Here is an 8673-nt window from a genome sequence, read left to right as displayed (position 1 = left end):
TTGTAAACTATAGACTTAAGAGGAAAACTTAGAAAGCCTTTTCTGCACCTTTCTCTTTACTTAATATCTTCCCGTAAACCAAACTGCCTTTCTAGAATAATTCTTTTATCTTTACTTCATACTCTTCACCTTTATCTCTACTTCAATATCCTCCTGTAAACCAAACTTCCTTAATTACTATCATCATTTATTGATTTTTCAACAGCAGCTTCCTTTAATTTGGTCACCTTACTTTGAGCCAATTGGCACCATCTGACTTTATACAACTCTTTCATTGATACTTATTTTGAATCATAAGCATTCATCAACCTTCAACCACATTCATCAACCAAAGCATTCAACTCTGACTCAGCTGAAGTAACACTCCTGTGCACAAACAAATCATAAACATTCATCAACTAAAACATAAGCATTCATCAACCACATTCATCAACCAAAGCATTCAACTCTGAGTCAGTTGAAGTAACACTCCTGTGTGTGAGACAGGGACAGTTTGTCCATTTCCCACTTGGACTGCTGCTCCTCCTTGATAGTTGTCTTGGATGACAAGATTGTTGAGGTCAGAAGTCATGTGATTTGTAGCTCCAGAGTCTACATACCACGTCTGGTCTGTCACTGTGCGTGGTGTAGCCATGGTGGTTCCAACTGAAGCTGGTGAATGATTCTGATGTTTTGTTTTAGTACTGAAGAATCTGCTAGAGTGAGATTGATGAGAACCTCCAAGATTGGATGGAATAGAACTGCATTGTCCATGATAACCAGTCTGAGCATTTGGCATTACAGAACCATATGTTGCAAGAACAAGTTTGTTGACACACGGTCCAGACATAACTCCAGTAGGCATAACTCCAGTTGCTAACAAAGCTTGGGCAGATTCATGAGATTGACCTTCTATTGAAGTTTAAGCAGGTCCAGTATTGTATCCATGAGTAGCATTGTATCTAGAGCCAGAATTGTATATAGGTCTAGAGTTATATCCAGATCTAGAAGACACAAATCCCTGATATTCATGGTCAAACCTGTGATAACATTGTAGGGCTGAATGACCTCCTTTTCCACAGACTTGGCATATTAATTTTGGTCGAAAGTATCCTCTGCCTCTTCCTTTACCACGCACCATTTGAGATTGATACACTTGGTATTGATTAAGAGGAGTAAACTGTGAGTACTGTTGTTGTTGAGGGGAGGTAAAATCAGGTCTAGCAAATCCTTGATTGGCTGTGAAACCAGGATGCTGATGTTGGGAAAAGACATTTGAAATTGGTGGTTGAGATAAGATTAGAGCTGACGAAGAAAATTGATTAAAGGTTCTTGAATTATCAGCCTCAAACAGGTGAGGGTTTGTGTGTTGTGACACAACTGAAGGATCACTCTGAACTTGCTTAGAGACCATCAAAGCTTCATGAAAATGATTTAGGGAAGCATGTTGTAGTTCTAGCCTAATCTCATGTTTGTGAAGTAAAAATTGAGCCTTCTGTAAAATGGTTTGACTAGTACTCACAATTAAGTTTGCCACAACTGCATCATATTCAGGCCTAAGGCCATCTAATATATATAACAGGAGTTCTTTATCAGATATATTGACACCACTGGCAATCAATTCGTCCCCTAACTCTCTCATTTTTAACACATACTCGTTAATAGTACTAGCATCTTTCTTTGTAGTTTGTAGCAAATTTCTAAGGTGAAGAGTTCTAGCCTTAGAAGCAGATTGAAAGTGCATCTCTAAAATACACCAAATCTCATACGCAGAAGTACACTTAGCAACATGACGATACATAGTTTCAGACATTGTAGAGTATAGCCAACTTACCAGAAATTGGTCAATCTTTTTCCAAGCAAAATAATTTGGATTCGGTTTCTTAACAACTTGTTCAGAATCATCTGCTTTCTCAGTCAAGAACATCGGTGGACACGTTCTCTCTCTAGTCACGAACATTTCAATTCCATGAGAGGTCAGCGCTGGTAAAATTTGGGACCTCCAGAAAGAATAGTTTCTTTCAAGCAATTTCACAGAAATGGTGGGTAAGGTGGGTGGATTACTTGGAATAACGAAATTCAAACCCTCAGTGTTCATTTCTATTGATTTTGAGCTGAAATTTTCTGAGATAAAGACAAAATCAACCATAGACGTTTGTCTAGGGCTCTAATACCATGAAGATTTTAACACAAAGAAAAGAAAAATTAAAGAAAACAAGAAACGAAAAGTAACGATGCAGAGAAGAAGAAATTTGGAATTTTGAGATTCAACTTTACTAACTGCAGAATAATAGAATACGTGACTGATTTATACTAGCCACTTTACAGTACGCAGCGTTTTATGCATATTACACACTTTTACAATATTTTGTAAACTTTACAAACTAATCCCCAGTAGTAAGCTTGTAAACATTACACTTTCACACAACAATATATAACTGTAAACTATAGACTTAAGAGGAAAACTTAGAAAGCCTTTTCTGCACCTTTCTCTTTACCATGAAGATTTTAACACAAAGAAAAGAGAAATTAAAGAAAACAAGAAACGAAAAGTAACGATGCAGAGAAGAAGAAATCTGGAATTTTGAGATTCAACTTTACTAACTGCAGAATAACATAACATGTGACTGATTTATACTAGCCACTTTACAGTACGCAGCGTTTTATGCATATTACACACTTTTACAATATTTTGTAAACATTGCAAACTAATCCCCAGTAGTAAGCTTGTAAACATTACACTTTCACACAACAATATAAACTGTAAAATATAGACTTAAGAGGAAAACATAGAAAGCCTTTTCTACACCTTTCTCTTTACTCAATATCCTCCCGTAAACCAAACTGCCTTTCTAGAATAATTCTTTTATCTTTACTTCATACTCTTCACCTTTATCTCTACTTCAATATCCTACTATAAACCAAACTTCATTTCTAGAATAATTCTTTTATCTTTACTTCATACTCTTCACCTTTATCTCTACTTCAATAGGCATAATTACGTTTTCCTACCAAAAGAATTTAAGAAAAACAATTTTGATCCATGTTAAGATCCACTGGTGAGATATGTTAACTCACATGATATAGTTATAGAGATAGAAATACCTTTACGCCATCCTGTCCTAATCTTGATCTTGATTTTTCCATGCCTAGTGAAGTTCCGCCGTCTCGTAGCTTTAAGCCCCAGATGTCCTACTATAACTCGATGCGGTTTCCATTGTCAAACCCCGCTTCCGAGGAGACCTAGGTTGACCCTTTCGAAGTTGCAAGAAAGGGAAATTCAAAGTTTACCATGTCATTGTCATTGTTGTTCTTTTAGTTGGGCTCCTCCTTAATATAAGTTGCAATGTGTTAGTTTCTGAAAATTTTGTTTGTTAACTCTTGTCAAGTAAAGAAGAAGAAGGGAAGAGAAAGTCGAGAACTTTCTTGAGCTTAGAACTAATACATCAATTCACTCTACTCAATGTTGTTTTAAAATTTGTTGTTATAATGAATAGGAATGTTGAGATGGCAATGCATGTGAAAACCTCATCTCATTCGTTCAATAAAGGAAACAACAAACACAAATCTAATTACTTTTGACCACTGGATTGACTGAAGTACTTTGAGTTGCTTCTATAGACTTTCATTCTTAATCTCTTCAGCTTACATTTGTCTTCACATTGTGTTATCAAAACTATGTCGTTTCTGACTTCTTAAACTAACAGCACTTAACAGTTCTTCACATTGTGCTTGAATTGAAGGAGGACGCAAAATTTCAAGTAACTTCAAGCACAATGGAGAGTTCAAGTATTTGATGTAGAAAGATTTGATAATTTTTATCTCTCTCTTCTTGCCAAATTATTTGAGTTAGTTCCCTCGTTTATTTCCATTTGCATGATCGATTTTTGTTATATTCAAATATTGAAATTATTATTCGCTTCATCAAATTATTGCACTGAAAAGAATAAGTCAATCTCGCTTTTATCTTTTTTTGACATGTGAATCATATCTCTAAAGGGTTTGGAACACTATGATCAAGCCATTTACTTATTATATAACATCACCCAACATGACTACATGAGTATAGAAAAAGTAATGCGAAGAAATAACAGGTGCGTTGGGTTTAATATTCCTATCCATATTCCCAAAATATTTGTTTGTTTAATTATTTAGGAAATACTATTTTATTTTTTTAATTACTTTTAGACCTCTTAAGTTTATTAATTTCATTAAATACCCCCAGAAAAAAGTTTAAAAATTAACAAAAACACCCTCACCCACCCGTAGTTGCCAGATTCCGACAACCACCATCGATGGTAGCCAGAATCTATCACAATGGCCTACAAACGATCGGAAATGGCCGGTAATTCGTCGATCTGGCCTTTTCCGGCCGATCCACAGTGGATCTGGTCGTCAGTGATGGCCAATCTTTGGCCATCATTGAAGGCTAGATCTGGCCTTTTTCGGTCGTTGACGGCCAAATCTGGCCGTCGATCTAGCATTTTTTTGCCAGATCTGTGGTGGATCTGGCCGGAAAATGCCAGATCAACGCACGTCCGGCCATATTCGACCAATCTGTGTCGTAACGCCAGATTCTGACTAGATTCTGACAGTGACGGCCGGAATCTAGCACTGTGGGTGGGTGGGGGTATTTTTGTCATTTTATAAAATTTTTATATATTGTGGTATTTAGTTAAATTAACAAACCTATAGGGTTTTTTTGTACATTTTTAAATTTTATCTCGTAATAATCACCTTATCCAACTATCTAATACTATCTCCAAAATCCTATCCAAAATAATAAACCAAACGCACCCAACAATTTCTTATTTTAGATACTAATAAGAATCATCCTACTGCACTAAATTATCAAAACTATGAGCCAATCAACCAGAATTGCACCTAGCCAGAATTGTTGTGTGCAATTCCGGCCAACTATTTTTTTTTTAGTTTTTTAATTTTTTTTTCAAATTTTCACAATTTTTTTTCAGATTTTTCTTCCTTTTTACAATTTTTCAGTTTTTTCTTTTTGTTTTTGGAAATTATATTTTTATATAATTTTGTAGAATATTGTTTTGTAGTTTCATAAATATATAATTGACATATATTATTATAATTTTTAAAAATAATATATATAATTTTAAATTTTTTTAGGAAAACACATACTTTAAACCTCCATTGGAACTATATTAATTATAGAAATTGAAGATAGCGGTTTAAATGACTAATTTCCAAATTGCCGAAGGTAATTTTATGTGTTTGTAATTTAGGGGTGTAAATAACATTAATCCTATAATATACATTGTGTGAGCCGACAAAAATTCTCTTTTGCTGTTAAAACTAACCTTTGAATTTAACGATGGATGGGAAAATATTTTTTCAAAGTTTATGGGTGGGAAAATAATTATGGCAAGCTTTGGGTGGGAAAATGTCATTCACTCTCAAAGCCATTTAGGTGTTATTTACAAATCTTAAAAGTTCATCTCTAAGCTCCGATACCCTTGGAGACTCTAAGGGCATAAATAAATTTGAAATTAAAAGTATTTTGAAGTTTAAAGCAAATCTCATGCCGCACCTCCCGCAAGGGTCGAAGTTCCAAGACCGCGGAAGTATGGGGGAAAACGAGATGCCCAAGAGATAGAAAACTTTCTATGGTCCATGGAGAGGTACTTTGAAGCTACTAGTGTCCAAACTGAACAAGAGAGAGTGAACATCACAATTGGGTATCTTAGGGATCATGCAATCGCGTGGTGGCAATGAAAGCTTGCTGAAATTATACAAGGTACGTGTATCATTAACACTTGGGAGTTGCTCAAGTGTGAGATCAAGAAGCAATTTTATCCAAGCAATGTAGCATATGAAGCATGGAAGAAAATGCGAGAGTTTAAGCACATGGGGCCTATTTCTAGGTATGTGGATGAGTTCTCTAAACTTATGCTTCAAGTTGATAATATGAACTCAGAATATTTGCTATTCAATTTTATGGTGGGGCTCCAACCCTAGGCACAAAGGGAGCTCCAAAGGCATCAAGTTGCCACCATCTCCACCGCCCTTACCAAAGCCGACACCTTTGTTGAGTTCCGCAAGAGTGAACCATCCAAGCCGAAGAAAGTCGACAAGCCTGATTACGGCAAAGATGGGGGAAGGAAGGGAGACAAACCATCTCACCATCGAGAAAAGGGAGACAAGTCGCCTCATAAGAAGGAATGACGGAAGGATGGCAAGAAGGAGTACAAGCACCAGGAGAACTGTTATCTTTGCGATGGGGATCATTGGATCTGAGATTGCCCTAAACGCAAGGCCTTCAATGCCATGTTCGAAGAGAGGCAACCCAAGACACTCGCATCCGAGATTGCCAACATGGGGTGCCTCCAACTTCTCAATGCCTTGAAGGTAAAGCCCGCACAACCAAAAGTTTAGGACAAGTCCCTCATCCATGTTGAGGCCACTATCAATGGGAAGAAAGTTCAAGCCTTGTTAGACACAGGTGCTTCCTACAACTTCATCAAAGATAGCAAGCAAGACGGTTAGGCCTCAGGGTGGAGAAATCAGATAGCTAGCTTAAGACGGTGAATGTAGAAATGTTGCACTTTTAGATGACTTTAACCTTGTTCTTGACATGGAGTTTCTCAGGCAATTCAATGTGGTGTCCCTACTGCGATACAACTCTATGTGCATCCTTGAGGGAGTTCCATGCATGGTTCCGACGGTGAGCAAGGCCATATTAAGCAACCAACTCTCCGCAATGCAAATTGAGAAGGAACTTAAGCGAAAAAAGAGACAATTCTTGCCATCATGCATGAGTTGAAGATGAGGGAGGTGTGGATACCATGCCGCCCGAGTTGTCGAAATGCCTACCACCTAGGAAAGAGGTGGACCATAAGATTGAGTTAGAGCCGAGAGCTAAACCACCCGCTAAAGCCTCATACCAGATGTCACCACCGGAATTAAATGAGTTGCGGAGACAACGCAAGGAACTCTTAGAAGTCGAATTCATCAAGCCTTCGAAAGCACTATATGGAGCTTCGGTTCTCTTTCAAAAGAAGCATGATGGGTCGCTTCGCCTTTGCATCAACTACCGAGCACTCAACAAGGTAACCATAAAAAACAACTATCCCATTCCACTAATTGTCGATTTGTTTGATCAACTTGGACAGGCCAAGTACTTCTCTAAGCTTGATTTGAGATCGGGGTATTACCAAGTGCGGATTGCGGAAGAAGATAAGCCAAATACCGTATGTGTGATGCGTTATGGAGCCTATGAGTTCAAAGTCATGCCTTTCGGCATCACCAATGCCCCTACCACATTTGCACCCCCATGAACCACATCTTCCATCCATACCTTAATCAGTTCGTGGGGGTATATCTCGATGGCATTGTGGCGTACAACAATACTCTTGAGGAGCATGCTGAGCACTTACAGATAGTTTTTTGAGTGTTGTAAGAAAATGAGTTGTATGTCAAGTGGGAGAAGTACTCATTTGCCAAGCCGGAGGTAGAGTTTCTCAACCACAAGATCAAAGATGGGAAGTTCACCATAGATGAAGCCAAGGTGAAGGCTATTATAAAGTGCGAAGCCCCAACAAAGGTTACCAAGTTACGCTCTTTCTTAGGTCTCATCAACTATTACCAAAGACTCATTAAAGGCTATTCCACCATTGTCATACCACTCACGGATTTGCTCAAGAAGACCATAAAATGGGAGTGGATGGTTGATCGCCAACATGCCCTTGACTCTTTGAAGAAGGCCATCGGTGTTAGCATTGCCCAACCATGCTCAACCATTTGAGGTATATATACCGATGCATCTGACTTTGCTATTGGAGGTGTGTTAATGCAAGATGAACATCTCATAACATTTGAAAGTCGAAAGCTTAATGATACGAAGCGGCGATACATAGTACAAGAAAAAGAAATAACCGCTGTAGTGCATTGTCTACACACTTGGCGACACTATTTACTTGGGTCCAAGTTCTTGGTGAAGACAGACAATGTGACAACAAGTTACTTCCAGAGTCAGAAGAAACTCAGCCCCAAGCAAGCTAGATGGCAAGACTTCCTAGCCGAATTTGACTATGTGATGGAGTACAAGCCCGAGAAAGCCAACTTGGTGGTAGATACATTAAGTCGGAAGGCCGAGTTTGCAGCCATAAGCAACATACAAGGGGATCTCCTCAAGCTCATAAAAGACGGTCTCGAGCATAACACATTGGTCAAGCAACTCATTACCTTAACTCAAGATGGCAAGATCATGCATTTTTGGGTAAAAGAGGGTCTCCTTTACACCAAAAGGAGGAGGGTGTATGTTCCGAAGTATGAAAACTTGCAGAGATACTTGATCAAGTAGTGTCACGACACCAAATAGGCTGGACATATCGGACAAAGGCGTACCTGAGCACTTTTAGAGGTAACTTACTATTGGCCATAAATGTGGAGCAATTTGTGAGAACTTGTCTTGTGTACCAATAAGATAAGGTGGAACGTAAGATAAGGTGGAACACCAAAACCCGAGTTTATTGGAGCTGTTAGCCACATCAAGTAGACCATAAGAGAGCATCTCGATGGATTTCATAATATTTCTACCGAAATCCAAAGGGTTTACCACCATCATTGTTGTTGTGGACAGGTTGTCAAAGTATGCCACTTTCATCCCCACATCAAAGACACGGCCAAGCTATTTTTCAAGCATGAGGTGAAATATTGGGGTCTTCC

This window comes from Pistacia vera, unplaced genomic scaffold (assembly GCF_008641045.1).
Source record: "Pistacia vera cultivar Batoury unplaced genomic scaffold, PisVer_v2 Contig407, whole genome shotgun sequence".
NCBI classification, from domain to species: domain Eukaryota; kingdom Viridiplantae; phylum Streptophyta; class Magnoliopsida; order Sapindales; family Anacardiaceae; genus Pistacia; species Pistacia vera.
This window is presented reverse-complemented; position numbering follows the sequence as displayed.